Source organism: Pavona decussata, unplaced genomic scaffold, assembly GCF_977016875.1.
Source record: "Pavona decussata unplaced genomic scaffold, jaPavDecu1.1 SCAFFOLD_16, whole genome shotgun sequence".
In the NCBI taxonomy this organism is placed as follows: Eukaryota; Metazoa; Cnidaria; class Anthozoa; order Scleractinia; family Agariciidae; genus Pavona; species Pavona decussata.
In genome coordinates, this window is record NW_028145439.1 from 422,052 (window position 1) to 439,012 (window position 16,961).

At 37.1% G+C, this 16,961-nt stretch overlaps 1 long non-coding RNA gene across 2 annotated transcripts in view; it reads left to right on the forward strand.

The window, feature by feature from the left end:
* The window catches only part of LOC146487161 (uncharacterized), a 24,716-nt gene extending 14,644 nt beyond the window's left edge, over positions 1-10,072 (forward strand). For both annotated transcript variants that reach the window (XR_014857266.1, XR_014857267.1), the window contains exons 3-6: positions 1,013-1,213; positions 4,389-4,445; positions 8,596-8,722; positions 9,315-10,072. This is a non-coding gene — a long non-coding RNA (uncharacterized LOC146487161). The remainder of the gene's footprint in view (positions 1-1,012; positions 1,214-4,388; positions 4,446-8,595; positions 8,723-9,314) is intronic.
* The last annotated feature ends 6,889 nt before the right edge of the window (positions 10,073-16,961 follow it).

A 16,961-nucleotide genomic window follows, 5' to 3' on the forward strand; every position in this document is an offset into this window, starting at 1 on the left:
GTCTAACTGATGCTTAAACGCTACTGGTATTATTCGACCTAACAAAACAAGTAAAGGTTTGTTTGTCAATTTTTACTAATTTTACAAGTTTTCATTTAGAAAAGCTTTGTGTCTGTTTGTCTTTCTGTTTTCTTGATGAAAACAACTTACTGATAGTGTGTAGCCAAAATATAATTAGCGCTGACGATAAGGTTTATAATCCATGCTCGTAACAGTCACGAGAATTTCCAGTACCTGACAGATTGCTGTTATCTTGTGGTATCATTAAGAGCTAAGAAACTCGACTGATAATTGAATAACCAACCCCAACAGGTAATCAGCAACGTTAATGCTTACATCGACCCAAGTATTCTGCGTAACCTAAAAAAGCGTCTAGTTATGAAAGGACCGATGATGTCCTTGCTTTTTTTAGGGGGTGGGGGGGGAGGGGGGTAGGGTATATGTTATTAAGGAATGAGGGCGAAATCAATGTACAACATTAGGTAGAGGGTCCTGAAGGGGGTCGTACCAATTCTATTTCCAAACCCAGTTTTTCCCCAAATCCCACTTCCCAGTGTTCAAATCCCATTCCCACTAACAGAATTCAGAAAAAATCCCAATGTTGTACACTGCCCAGCTCTTTTCTCTTCGCATCCACAAAATTACGGTTTCTAAATATGACCCAAACAAAGACCCAAAAATTCACGAGAATATGCGAAGATGTTCTGATAAAAGGATCCTACTAATACAGAGGTATTCTTGTGCAGTTTGTTACAAGGGCTATTGGAATCCAAAGAGGAAATTGGTTGTAGCCACGCCTTTTTTTTCAGAGATAATCAAGAAACAACAATTCTAAAAAGTGCTAGAATACAAAGCGATGTATGGCATTTTTTATCAAATTTTTAAAAGCTTTATTATCTCTGAAAAAATGCATGGTTACCCCTAATTTCCTTTTTAAATACCAAGAGCACTTGCTAAGTTCTGCTTTCTCCGCATAGTTTTAAACCGCACAAAAATATGCTTGTATTTTAAGGGGCACCACCAATAGGAAACCCGAGTATCTCGAGATGCGCAGAACGTGTGGCCAGAAACAAAAGAGCGCTGTCTACTTCTTGTTTGGAGTCACTGGCACCACAACTCTGCTCCCGCCATGTTGTTTCCATTATAGAAATACGCATGCTCTGTAGTCTTTTGGCTTTACACGCACCACTGCACGAAATCCGTGTGCACCCAGGTAAGAGCTAAAGTAAGTCCCAGAATGGGCTGAGAGGCTCTTTGGTAGGGATGTTGAATGCCCCAAATTGTGACCAAAACAGGACAGGCTTTTTCCAACTTAACACAGTACCATCGTCATCATTGCGTTGTTAGGGAGCTTACGAATCGACAACTTTCGCACGACGGCGCCGTTGTGTCACCTTATAGTCTCGCGTCGTCGTCCTGCAGAAATTTGAATTTACGATTTGCAGTAAAGACGACGACGTTTATGCACGACCGACAAACTTTCCCGCCGTTTCTGAAGTTTGTTTTTATCTTTTGACAAGGCGAGTTGTTTAAACCAAAATACCTAACTTCAGAGAAACGAGAGCTTGTATCGCATACGCTTATGTAAACAACTTTATAAACGAACAAGAATTTGTACTTTTGTACGACTGTCACAAGTCAACAAATCCAGAGTTTCCGTTCTGGAACTACGACAGGTTCGATTTAAACGAATGCAAGGCTGAGTTTCGTTTCGACACGGAGGACATTTATAAACTTTGCTGAACAGCTACAGCTACCTGGCGAGATAACAACTTAGTCCTTTCAAATTTATTGTACACTAGAAAATGTCATATTTCAGTGAAGCGTGATTAAAATGAAAGATTTTTCATACAGCAATTTCCTTTTCATTCATACCATGTCGTGCTTTGAACGCTTTCAGTGTTGGTTGAACTCATAGCGTTCGCCATGGCACTGTAGAAGGTCGTTTCATGAACGAAAACAGACAAAAAAATTAAAATTAAACGTCAAGGACATGCCCCTAATGTGATACTTAAATTATCTGGCAAAAATACCCGAAGAATCCAGAGAAAACGTTGTAAACTATTCTCACCTCCTCCTGTTTCCAAGACGCCGGCAAATCGCTCTCACCATTGGCGCGAAGCTGGCAAGTGCTCAGAAAGGCATGCGCAGTGAACATGTCACGCAATGTAACGGCGGCGTCGTGCAAAGACGTCGATTCGTAAGCTCCCTGTTACTTGCAGGAAAACTTTACTCGTTTAAAATGATCCACCAAAAGCAACAACGACCAAGATAGTTTGGATTGAACACCCGTTTTCAGAAAAGAAAACTTGCAATGATCTTGTTTTTCTATGTTTATTTCAACGTTCAAAAAACTTATTGTCTGTGTTAAGTTGTGGTGTTGTTTGATTCACTCAGATTAGACTAGTTGTTATCATTCGTAATCTTCAGTCTTGTTTGAACTCATTGTTTCGCTGCATTTTTAGAATTTTGACCTTTCCGCTTCAAATAGGGACATTTTTTATAACAACTTAAATCGTCTGTTAGCAAATCACACTGCATCCGTGATGCTTATTGCTAAATCAGGTTTATTTTTAGTCTCACCAAGTGGTAATTCGATGAACCAAAAAATAAGTTCACTGAGAAGTTCCAACGGTAAAATGTAACTTAGTAGCCAAAACATGCATGTTTTAACGTAGATTTATCATATGAAGGAGCAAAGAACTATACGAATATGTACAATAAACAAGTATTATTTAATGATCTAGAAAATGCAAGTCGTTTACTAGTTTCGCATAGGTACATATATGACTGAGTTTACAAACCAGCCATCACAATATCCACCTTCAGATTTTCTCCTTGTCTGACAACTAACGCCAATCTTTTGAAGAGTTAGTCGTACCAGCTGGCATATTTAGTCTACCTGCTCATCCAAATAAATTCCAAAGCTCTTGAAAGTTGATTTAATCGAACAAATTAAAGTACAAGAATATATGATGCCTTGATAATAATTGAAAGGAATGTCCGGTAAAGCAACCAACCGATTTGCAAATACTTTTCTTTAATTTAACTGAGGTTGACTTAATTGATTTGAGAAGTTTGATGATAGTGACTGAGGTGACAACTATTGGTAAATATAATTAATATATTGCCCTTGGAAATAATATTACTGTGAAAGCAATTTTTTTTTTTCATCGAAGATGAAGAAATCGAAATTATTAAAAGAATTTTTTTCGACACAAATGAGGAACTCTAAATTGGCCTGTGCCCTCTCGAGAACAAAAATTCAAACAAACCAATATGCGGTAGCACCTTTAATAAACCATCTGAAAGCAAAGGTCACACTACACCTCTACGCGGTATGGCTAAACACCCATTCAAGCCCCAGTGCCAATCCATCCTTGTGGTAACTGGGAATGTACATCAGTCTCGGCAATGCCTGTGGAGATATGAATCGCTAAATTAATACGGATCTCGTGTGACAACAGAAGATGCAATAATAAACCACCTTAAAGCAATGATCACACTACATTGCTCCGCGGTTTAGCCAGTCCTCCACGTAGGCTATGTAAGTACTTGAATAGGACAATCTTCAATTGAACGTCGAAAGTAATTTAGCGTTTGCTTTGGTTTTGCTTTACTACGCTCTGTGATTGGTTGGCAACACGTGCCACTTTCTGAACCAATGAGTAACAAACCAAAAGCAATCGTCATTAATGCGAAATGTAATTTGTACTAAGGGGGCGTGATCACACGCCTTTTCTCGCGCTTGGCCCCTGCTTCGAAGAATTCCGACCAATTCACAGAACTCTTTTCGTCTGTTATGATTGGCTAGAGTGGTCACTTTGCTGTCAAGTGAAAACTGGTCTAACATATCAATTAGTTCTACAGCTGGTACTCTCTCGCATTGGTTAGGTGTGGAGGACTCTTTCTACCTCCTCCCTTTGCAGCTTGAAGATTTGAACAGCCGCATCCTATGTCCACTGTCTTTTATTTTGTATTCCTCAAAAACCGTCGAAATAGACTGAAAGATACTAAACATTTAAGTCATATAAAACAGATGAAAATACTACGGACCTTGGCAAAAAATATCATTGTCAAAAAATATGCCTGTCGAAATAGTGTTACCTATAAAAATCGAGTCTCGTGAACAGAGATCATATTGCTAGCATATTAAGGGCACAAGGAAGGGTTTGAAATAATACGACCTTTGCTGGTTTTGATATGGTCTTTGGATGGACTCCAAATCTTTCACTTTTTTTATTATTTGGTCAGCAAAAATATATTCCTAGCAGGCCTTTTAAGAATTCATGTCAACATTCTCATGACGCATTGACGAATCATATCATTTGAATTATTAATAACATATGGTAATCTTTTGATACTCATCACAAAATTTTATCTTTCAGATGGAAATGAGTAAACCTGCTGCTACGATTCATTCCACTCTATTTAATAACGTCAAAGTAAGTAATAAAAAGCTTTTAAAAAATTGCTCCCTAACCTGTCAATCTCATTGACGCGATGCCCATCAGGCTTTATGAAGGCAAGAGTAACTCTGAGGAAAAATGTTTCTATTCATGTTGTTTTAAACAGGGAAAGTAAAACGCAGAGGATTATACGCAACTGTAAAAGATACTGCTTTCTTCCCGGGAGACATACGTGAATTTAAAATTGGAGGAATGACTTCCCCGGCTTGATAATGTGTAAATAGATATATGTAAACATAATGTTGTTGTGCAAATAAAATCGCGTTAAGTCGTGTGATGTCAATTAGAAAAATCAGCAAGATGGTGGAGAAGATTTTAGCTTACAAACATCCTCCAATTAACACTTAGTTTTCATGGTGACAAAAGACGAAAGATTCGCGCACTAAAACACAAACAAGTTGTTGTGCTTTTGAATCTTAATGATTATAATTTGTTGGGCTTAATGACTAACTTCAAAAGAATTGTGAATCGTTGACTACAGTGGAGCACCAGGCCAGTATTAATCTTTCTTAGCCTACATTGAACCCAAATAAAATTTTTCAATTGAGGAAACGCTTATCGTTTATCCAGAATTATTCGTTATTTAGGAATGCATTTTTCCATGAGTCACGGTGATGCCAAAGAATATGTCTTTTGAAAAGAACGTTCTAGTGTACTCGACGTTTCTAGCCCTGGTGATTGTCTGAAATGCTAGATAACTGTGATGTCAGCCTTAACACAGCTTCAACGATTTTTTTATTGTCTTATCTCTGATATGCGGCATCTCAGCAGTTGGAAGAAACGCGACCCTTCTTGTGGCTCTCAACAGAACAGCGACTATTCGAGGCCGAGCAAATCACTATTACATTGTTAGAGAAAAAAATTGCGGAGTGGTCTATAAAATCCAGTGCGGCGATTGTCAAGAGGTTTATATCGGGGAGACGGCAAGACCCTTTGGATATGAGCTCCCCAACTTAATCATGTGACAAAAACGTCCAACACCACTTGACAGAGATTCCGTGAGGGAATCGAAAACTTGTGCTTGAACATAAATTTTCGATCCTGAAAACGAAACCTTTTTGTTTTATACTATTACATTGTTTTGCTTGCTCTTGCCGACTTCTTCATAGGCTTAACGATGACTCCCTTATACATTTGCTACGCTCTCGTGTATCTCCCTCCCTCATCGAGTTGATTGAGTATTCATTTCCGTGGAAAGCCTTAAAATAATTACATGTAAGTAGTACTGACACTAATTTTCCTTCGGGTGAAATGGTAAATTTTAAAAGCATCAGACAAACACGAAGCAGAGATGTATCCAACTTCTAACTTCTGTCGAACAGTTTAAGGTGATAAACTGTAACAAATTTCTTTGGTTTATATCGGTGTTAAGCTACAGTAAAATTCTCGTTGCCTCGTGTTGAGGTTTTTTGTGTCCTAATGTTTTCGCTTTGTCTCGGTCATATCTTTTCACATCCAGCACAAATGTTACTAGGGGCGTTTAAATGGTGTTTTTAATAATTTTTTTTTTGTGTACAATTGTACAGTTATATTTTCCTTTTTTTTGTCGAATTTGAAATAAAATTAATGTTTTCGTAATTGATTTCAAGCTTGAGTATAAAAAAATGGTTGGTAGACATAGTTGAAAATCAGTCAAATGCTATGTAAACAATATCCGTCATTAAAAGCAAAAATTCGCATGGATATTTGTATTCGGAGATTATCTGTAATTTCTACTAGAAGCGAACAGACTGCCCACAGAAAAGCTCGACTAAAAATGTGAGCTCTAAGCGGAACAGATTATGTCCAAGAACAGGCATATTTTTTAAACCAAGCAAAGATTTATTGTGTTTTTGCCGTCGAAATGTTTTTGCTGAAAGCGAGCGTAGGATATCGACGTTCAGTATATTTTGGATAGATAGATAGATAGATAGATAGATAGATAGATAGATAGATAGATAGATAGATAGATAGATAGATAGATAGATAGATAGATAGATAGATAGATAGATAGATAGATTTATTAAAAATCCATTGCAGCCCAGATGCTGGAGAACGGACTGTACAATATATAATGCTAAAATACGAGATAAGAACCGCTGATAACAATTTTCTTTATTTCCTTTTCAGCAGTAAGACTTTCTTTCATCTTGAAGTTTTTCAAATAATGCCTTAAATCGTATGCAGCGGCTCAGCTTTTGAAACTGATATCATTTGATGAATATCATGAATTAGTTTAATGCCTTAGCTCCCACGAGTCTCCTGTAGCTCAGTGGTAGAGCATCCAAACTAGTTATTGGAAGGTCTTCGGTTCGACTCCTGATAGAAGCACTCGGATTTCCTTTTTCCAAGTATGCCTGTGTCATTCACTGAGTAATACATCATTATCATTATATGATAAGTCACAGTTTTATCGGAGAAATAAACCAATCGCATGCAGCGAAAATATGTTACAGATACCTCCCTTTAAAAATGAACCTCCTTGTTTTCTCTCATTTTTTTAATTTCATTAATTGAAACAGAATTCTAAACAAACCTACATGTTCATTCGAGAAATATGACCTGTAGAAATGTGGCATCGAAAAGGTAACACAACTGACAAATTGTAGTTTATCCTAGCCTTGTCAAAATTGGTGCATCGTAGCTCAACTATAATTATCCTTTCTGCGAAAGTTTTAGTGCTAGCTTAGCTCCATACTGTACCGGGTTGCTGAAAGAAGAGGTTTAAGTCTGCAATTTACACAGCCAGAACAGAAACTAATATCAAATTGATAAATTAAGCTAAACGAATTGAGAGAAAATCGGAGCTCTAAGCCCTTTCCGTCTGTCAGAGAACTTGTTAGTACTATGCTTTATTTTTTGAATTAAACTCAAATTTACCGGGATATTTGGCTTGTAATTTCTGTAAAGTCAAGTGTATGGTCACATACAAAACAGACATGCCTGGCAATCTAAGCTTTTGATTGCCTTCGTTTTCGAGGCTGCACGAGCAGGCTAAGGTGCAGGATGGAAAGGCAAACTGACCCCTCGAACGTTACTAACTTTCGTTTTCAATATCGCGGAACAAACCACTTTTTTTTCACTAGATTCTCCAAATTATATCTAGGGACAGAAAATTCGGATTTTTCCTGCTTTGCGTAAGTTTTGTTAAATTTCTTGCCATTTTGTACGCATTTTTTTAGCACAGAGTGTTGTTACAAAAGGTTTTCGTTATTCTGAGGTCATTTCAACATTCCTCAAATGTTGCGCTGTCAGTTTTGAATCCTGGGACGAGGTTAAGAAAGGCTGGCTAAGTTTAGAATCCATTTCTTGGCAAAAACACCTGATAAAAGTCTCTAAGATTTTTGAGATTTGACTATCCTGCATGAGTGTACATATCATCGGCAGTAAATCCAGGCAATAGATATAGAAAAACGCAGTCTACGTCAGGTTAATTAACTCGATCAAATTGTCTTCTTCAGTAAAGTGTGGTGAAACCCACCTTTTCACATTTTGATGCCCGTTTCGCCTTTGGAATTTAAATTTCGGGAACCGTTATTTTCTTTCATTGTAGTCCTGATCTTGAAGAACATCCGTTGCAATATGACTTTGGGGGATTATTAGTTTTCCCTGAATCTCTTCGTGGTAAATTCCGGTATATTGAAAATGACGTAGACATACAGTGTTAAATATTGTGAAGTAAAAACTGAACTGACATGTGTCATTTTATTGGCGAAATAAGCTCGATTGTTTGGAATTGATTTAATTTTCACCTTTTTTTTTTACTGTTTTTCTCCTAACCTCCCAATATATTTATCGCTGTTTTTATATAAAAAAGTTACATATTGGGATAAGCTATGCAAACTTGTGGATGCGAAAACTTTCCAAGAGCTAGCTACAGCTTGCTAGCCTACGAAAGGAGACGCCTTTTCTAGCTACAGATTTATTGTGTGACTGTGCGGAAATCAGAACCTCAGAAATATGAGTTTTAATTTTAATGCAAATATGGGGCGCTTTTCATCAAGCTTAAATTATCGGTTTAAAATTTCGGAACTTTTGCGTGTCAAATGGATTTTGGCTTAATGGATGCGTCCCGTCAGTATACCTATAGATAAATGTGAAAGCATGTTCTATTTCTGGTATATCATGCATATTTATTATGTCATAGATTTTGCGTCAGACCGAACAACTTCCCGGCGAGTGAAGACATGCGAAGAAGGAATGTGCCCTTGATAAGTTCCCGAGAAGTGACTGAGAGGCTTTGGGAAGAAGCCCTTGCTTTAGTTAAGCAAATGGTGAGTAAATTTGCCAGTGGTCTTCAGTGCTCAAACTTTTCTAACAAACACGTCCTGGAGTTTGGTCCCGTTGACGCGGTTCAGTTAATGGCGTTTTCCATACCACATATAATTTATAATTTTTATTTTACCACATATAATATAAAATAATTTGTGAACGTTTAATTTGCAACAATAACATTTCAAAAGACTGTAGAAAAGTTCAAGAAGATGTATACTAAATGTCTGGCCATTAAATAAAACATTCAATTTGCTTTTTACTCCGGACTAATTTGCAAGTGGTCCATTGATGTTTTCCAGTCGTGGGATGAAAATATGGCACATTTTATTTTGTCTGGCACTTTTTCACTTCGAGAAAAAACGGCAGACTCGAATTGAATTGAATTTAACAAGCTTTTATTAAAATTTAGTTTCTAAATTCCAATTTTTCCATGATCGCCTGACTGATTGCACTTGAATTCGTTGGAGCGCTTTAGCTGTGTAAAGAAATCACTTCGTAAAATTAATTTAGTGTGGTGGTTAGATAGAATTTCCCTGGTTGTAAGTTTAATATCGGAGAGAAAACTCACCATATTCTTTATTTCATTTGCAGTGAGGATATTTCACAAGAAGGAACAATGCACAAGAGAAAGAAATGGACTTTGGGCGCGGCAGGAAACGGAATAATGATAAGAACATTTGTTTTATTTTAAAAATTGCCTTTAATAGATTATGGTTGTATACGAAAAAGTTAATGGCAATTCGCGAAGAATGTGTCCTAAAATACTTTCCTGTCTCGGATGTTTTTGCTTTTGCATTGAGCACGTTTGGCTCCTGGAAAAATTGATAGGCCTAAAATACTGAAGCTAGAAAATTAAGCCGCCTTTTTTTTTTTTTTTCTGAAAATCATTTGAATATAACAGCCATCATCTTGGAGAGGAAATTTAAAAATACTGCACGTTGACTTTGGGCGACCATTCTACGCTGACATTCTTTTCTGAGTTTGCTAGATAGCATGTTTGAATTTTGGGTGGATTTCACTGATATTCAATACAACTTGAAGCTTCGCATAGGTGTTTTTTTTTTTAATAATTTGGGTTTATTGTTACATAGGTCAAGTTACTTGATTTTATTGGTAAGTATGCCATTCAAATAATCCCTCGATGTCAACGTTTGCAGGGGTTTCTTATCAATTACAATTGTTAATCTGAGGTGGAACTGTTAGCTATTATGGTTACGAAAACGAACATTTACTGGCTCGCGGTCACTAAAAGCTACTAAAGTTTTAAAAGAACTGATTGGTCAAAACTGAATCGTTATAAAGCTCTCTATACTAGCTACTAGACGGACAGCTTCTTAGAAGGGGGTGTGATTGTGTGTGGGTGGGGTGGGGGGGGGGGGAGGAGTGGGGGCAGGTGTTCTCCTATCAATGAAAATGTGGACTGGAGGACAAAATTGTTGAGATCCTCCAATATTTTCAACATTTTCCTTCTTCTTTTCGGTGTTTCTGCCTCAGTTTTCTGCTTTATAAAACGAAAACAACAAACCAGCAAAAATGGGAAAATTCTTTGTGATCCCTTTCGTAATGGACAAGATTGGATATATAAGCTCACCAAAACGGATTAAAAAAAAAACAACTGATAAAAAATGCGAAAGGTTGCTAGATGAGCTATACAGAAAGAAATTTAAGAAACACTTATGACTATCAGATCCAATTGCCTATTTTATCTCGTACGAATCGAAAATTGATTAAATTATATTCAAGGGAAGAAATAAAATTTAGGGTACCTCCAATCTTCAAAAGCTTATTTTCCTGTAATGTGATAGATTTTTGTTGTTTTTTTTTTACTTAAAACTCCCTAAAACCACCTGCCCATTAAAAAGATCATTGCACCTTTTTCAGTTGTGAAACCAATTGCCGGTTGGGAATTAGGGCGTCGAAATATAAATCGGTGTTCTCTCTTGAAACGCTTGGTCATCCAGAGTATGTGGCTAAAATTGCTTTGATATCCAGACAGTATTTGTTTTTTCTTTTTGGCGGGGGGGGGGGGGGGCGGGGGGGGGTGAGAGGGGAGGGGGGGGGGGGCTGGGGCAGGGGAGGAGATATAGGTCAGAGAATAGCACCCCTCTATTTTGATTGAATAAGCCAAAGTTTAATACGTCAATTATGAGATTATAGCTTTAGATTTGGATCAGCTTCTAATTGAACTGATTTTCCATGATACCTGACAGTTCCACCTTAACTGCTTGTTGCTGTTAAGGGAACACAAGGCTTGAAAAGGGGTTCCTTATGGAAAGGAAAATGGACATTGCTAAGGAGTTACCGAAACATATTAATTTCAGTTTTTCTGTTTGTTTAGTTGTCGTCTAAACAAGAAACACGATTTGTTGAAGAAGAAAGGCTTTGAATATGAAACTACTTGAACGATTTTAGCAAATTTCTTTCATCATGTATACATTTTGGGTAGGAAACAACGAAACGCTCCTTCAATACCTTGCGTTCTCTTGACATATAACAGATAATGGTTGAAATGATGTTGAGAAAACGGTTTTATAACATTCTTCATTTCTATGAGATTTAATTGTTCAGGGTTTTCGGTACGCCTGTGCCAAAAATCGTATAGGGTACAACAGAATGTTGAATTTATACATTGCCAAGTAAATTGTAAAATAAGACTATTTGAGAAATAAATGAAAAGAACAGTTTTCAGGGTCAGTAGAGTTTTGATCAAGGTACCATGTTTGTTTGCCTTTTTTAACCTAAATTCTTTTGAGCTGTCTCGGCAAAGGTATACAAGCTTTTGCCTATATTTCCATCGTAAAAAACAGGTAAAATCCATTATTTTAACTAGACATCTGTAGTGTATCTGATGCATAATAGTGTTTAACTAATTCAGTGTTATGTGGGACGAGACATTTACACATAAATCGCATATTTTATTTTCAATATGAAGTTGAGAATAAAAAAACGGAACGCAACTAAAGAAAAGTAGTTTTCAGTTGCTGTTTGAAAACCAAATCAAAGAAGCTTTTTTTATTGGCCATCAAGTAACGTTCAGTGACAAACATCTTTCCTTGACAATTTAGATACAAAATTGGCTGCAAATAAATAATTAATTATGCAGGTTAATTATAACTCTGGACAATAGGCCATTTTGATGCTGTTTTCCTTTTTAAATTCAAATTTTTCGATCCCAGGTGTGAGAAAATATCAATAGCTTTGAAGGGTTTCTGATAGTTGGAGTAAAATGGAGTAAAGTGTTGAACAAGGTCTTAAAAAGCAACATGAAAGTCTGGGCGATTCTGCAACAGTTTGCCCTAATGGAAAGAATTCTAATAATCGAAATCAATCATTTAAAATTTTTTTCATATACAGACCATCAAAATAATTTTCCCTGTTGCAAAATGTCACCTTGAACATTCATGAGTCTTTATTTACTAGTTACCATCACAAGGCGTGTATGATTTGCAAACTTGTGGCGGCAAATACAATTTGATGTATGTTAACATTAGAAAAAGAGACATTAACTAACATTTTGGCACAATATTTTTCACATACTCTAATTGTATTTGTCAATACAAGTCTGCAAGCGATAATTAATTAATTAAATCAATTCATTAACTAAAGAAAATGAGAAAATAAAAGACAAGAAATTGAAACATCGGCTTTGTGTGAGTGTAACTTTTATCGTTTCTTTTCCTTGGTAAATGTACAATATTGATATATTAACTAGCCTAAGTAATAAACACAATAATATAAATTTGACCTTAAAAATTAAAAAAAAAAACGCCGCATCCGTATTTTGAGTGCCCGTATTTTTTCTAAGTATTTTGGCGGGAAAATTCATCGTTTTCCACGGCGATGTTAACAGCACGGAAAATTTAAAAAAAGGGCGCATGCGTATTTTAGACGCCCGTATTTTTTCTAAGTTTTTGGTGGGAAAATTCTGAAAATTTAAACAGCCCATTACGACTAAACTCAAAATATTTAGCGGTTTTTTCTTTTTGGACAAAACGTCTACTAAACTTTCACAAGGTGTTTAGAGGATCAAAAAATCAAATAATGATCAACTGTCAGGGGTTTCGACGTGTAAAACTCCCCTGGAAACCTAAAAAGTGTCTAAGGGGACGTTTTTGGACACACTGATTCGATTGGAAGCTTATAAAAGAATATTTGTATTTCGCCTATGGTTTTTGGCCAAACGTGACCAAATTTTGAAGTCCTCATTTTTCACTTGTGTATGTCTCTAGGATCTCTGCATGTCGTAAAACTCCCTTGGAAACCTAAAAAGTGTCTCAGGGGACGTTTTCGGACACACTTATTTGATTGGAAGTTTTGAAAAAATATTTTTATTTCGTCCAGGAATCGACTTTCTTCCAAGTGGTAAGGGCATGGTTTTTGGCCAAAAATGACCAAATTTTGAAGTCAGCATTTTTCACTTTTTTTATGTCTCTAGGGATCTCGGCGTGTCGTAAAACTCCCTTGGGAATTATTTTAAAGGGTAAGTAACGCCCTGACAAGGAACTTTCTGCTTAACCCTTACCCTGACTCCATCTCTTGTGGGCTATTTCTTTGTCCCTGGTCCCTTGGGAGGCCTTAAAAGTGTCTCAAGGGACATTTTCGGACACACTGATCCGACTGTAAGCTTTTAAAAGAATATTTGTATTTCGTCCAAAACTCGACTTTCTTGCAAGGGGTAAGGGCATGGTTTTTGGCAAAAAAATTACCAAATTTTGAAGTCGGCATTTTTCACTTGTTTATGTCCCTAGGGATTTTGGCGTCTTAAAACTCCCTTGCTAACCTAAAAAGTGTTTGATTGATATTTACACATAATTAATCTTATGTAAATATCTATCAGCATTGCGGAGCAGCAATGATTCAAGATAATCTGGGAATTCAGTAAGGAATACATTTGTAGTGACAGGATGGCTCTCGGAGTCACGGGGTGGTCTGTAGATAATTGCGATGCGAATGCTGTACCAGCCAGATTTAATAATCCATTCTGAGAATTCATACGAATATCGCACAATTACACCAGCGTCAATCATTGTTGCATTCAGCGACTCGTGATAGATGATTCCAGTCCCCCCTTTACGTTGATCTGGTCTCGTGCGATCTAAGATTTTGTAACCATTGGGGCAAAGCTCAGCTCTTACTGAAGAGTCTAGATCGGTTAGCCAATGTTCCGTAAAGGCTAGTTTCCATATGATCGCGGATAGCAGATCGCAGATCGCAATAAGGTCTGCGATCGTCTGCGATCATATGGAAACATACTTCTGCGATCGTCTGCGATCCTGCGATCACGATCACAGACGATCGCAGACGATCGCAGAAGATAGAACTATGTTCTATCTCCTGCGATCGTCTGCGATCATCTGCGATCATTTGCGATTGTGCGATTATATGGAAACCAAAGTTTTGCGATCCGCGATCGAAACGCATCCCATAATATTTCGAGTTCTCTCCCACGATTCAACGCTCGTGTGTTCGATTCTAGGAACGGTCTTCGTTATGAATGTGTTTATTATCGCAGTCGCAGAGATTTTAACGGCAAGAACAATAAGGCCAGCTATTGGGACAAAATCGGGCAGAAGATTCATTTATCGGCCGAAAAAGCGGAGGCCAAATTTCTCCAACATAAGAACTGCATACGGTCGTTATCGAATCCAAAACCGATGTTTTCGACGGTTTTAGAGCTGGCGACGACTAGCTTAATTATGACATACAGAAGAAGTAAATTTGCTTGCAGCAAAATTTCCGCTCTTCCACGTTCGCGATGTTGTTTGCTTTTCAGCCTACACGCGCGTGTATATTTGATCTTTTCGCTGACCAAAATGTATGCCTACGGTCGGCTCTGCGATCGTTGCGATTATATGGAAACAGCCTTTTTTTGCGATCGTCTGCGATTGTTTGCGATCTGCGATCTGCGATCGTCTGCGATCATATGGAAACCAGCCTTAAGATTAACAATGGCAGGTGTATGATCGCAAATATATTTTGGATGGAGTTTCTGTTCCATTGGAGTTGTTAGATTCTCTCTATTGTGTTCATTTTAACAATAGTTATGGAGTTGGATCTAATAAATCATTGTGCCTGTTGAATTTGGACGCTGGAATTAAGGTCTTTCTCTCACATTCTCTCATGTGGATATGCAAAACCAAGATTCGCACTTCTTTCATTAACCAAGGTCAAGTCAACAAAGGAGCTTTGTACGCAAGTCTTTTATTAACGTCGTTAAAGTATCCATTTATTCACTATTTAAAAGCTGTAACATTTTAGTATTATAAGAATTGTAATGCAAAGCGCATTAGATCATATAGCCATGTATTTTGCGCTACATAAATAATAAAGTTATGTTTTGTTTATGTTTAATACGTAAAAATGACAGTTTTCAAAATTTGTTGGAAGTGCCGAATATTCATTAATCATGCCATTGAGCGCGTAAAAAACGCTTGAGACGATGATCTTAAAACTCGTCTCCTCAAGGACTTACCACCAATTTGAAATATATGGTTGAAACTGACGTCTCGAATAAAATTGAAGTGTAAATATGTAAATATCTATCAGCATTGCGGAGAATATTTTTGTATTTGTACTCTAAGGTTTAATGTTTTCTACTCAGCCAGGAGAATTTCTTGGAGTTGTCCCCAATGCTTCAGTTTACAGCTGTAGTTTAGTAAAGTTAGGGACTTTTAAAAACATGTACAGGGTAATGAAATGCCATTTTAGCATTCAAAGTAATTAAAAATTATATAGTTTTGTCGAAACCGAACTGGACTTTTGCTTCCATTTTCCATATAATTATAAGGTAGTAGCCCACGCAAATTTGCGTGTATCCGCGCAGGTTTATGACGTGAAGGGTGGCACAATTTTTTTCAAAAAATAGATTTTTTGCTACAAGACATGGGGACGCGTGGAACCCATGCTTACGGTCTCCATCCCTGATTATTGCTCCTGGTAGTACTCACCACTGATGTCAACAGTAAAACAACAACAACCTATAAATCCTATAAATGCGTGACAATTGCAGTTGTGTACTGTAAGTGACTTAAACAGCTGCGAAAAGAAAGCCTTAAAAACGTTAGCGATTGAACGAGATTCGAACCAATGACTCTGCGATACCAGTACAGAGCTCTTAATTAACTGAGCTGTCGTACTGGCTGCGGGAATAGCAGCATTATTCGCGTGCACCATACGTGGAAATCCTCCATATTGCGCTTAAAATACTGGGAGCTGCACATTTTCTGAATTTGTGATTGGCATCAGTGATACCCATAGAAGTGAGGAGATGTCAGTGAAACATTTGAATTTCAATCATAGACAACAGTAATGTTGGAATAGTTGCAGTGACAACAGTTAGAAGTGAGTGTCTGATTGCCGCTCTTGATAGTCTGAAGAAAATAGCAGAAAGACCCTCGCAGTTCTTATTGTTTACCATATTGATCATGTTAAAAGGAAAAAACAACATTAACAGCACTGGTCGGCATGTGATTAGTATGGGAGTAATTACCTACGCCATTGTGAAATTGCACTTGTTTGACTTTAATGTAATATATTAAACACGAGGGGAGAGTGTTTCAAGCCATTTCCAAACACCGAGAATTTGGTTGAAAAAGAGGCGGTTGAGAGAGAGCGGAGGTCCTTGTATTACGACAGCCGTGGAAAACTTGAAGCTAGCATAGCGCAGAAGTGTTTGTACAAAAACGCAAATATTCTACTGTGGACAGATTTCAAGTTCCCGTTGAATGGAGCCATTTTTAACAAAAATATTTATAACTGATAGTTAAAACGTTTCTCTGGTGGTAAAATTCATTAATTATTCATCAAAGTTATGACCAAACAATACGGCAGAATTTAAGTCACGTGTACACCTCCGGTAAACCCCAATACAAATCAATGAATTATTAGACAGTAGAATTGACTTTTGGTACAAACCCCTGCTCAACTAATTAGTATTCATTAACTTTCGTTACAGATCTCTACTGATTAAAATTCTAAACACAATACATTCAATTTATTGTTTCATTTCACAAGTACGATAAAATATTCGCGTCCGATCGATATCTGTAAAAACGCCCATACAGATCTCCCGCTCATAATTAAAAATATGTAAACGTATAAAAAAATCAAATGCTTACAAAAAAAAATAAAAAGAAAGAAAGAAAACGACCCCGTTTGGCTGTTCCAGGCGAGGTCTGTGATTGGAAAACGAAACAATAGGTAATAGGATATGAAACAATAAACCCTCGGCTGAGAACA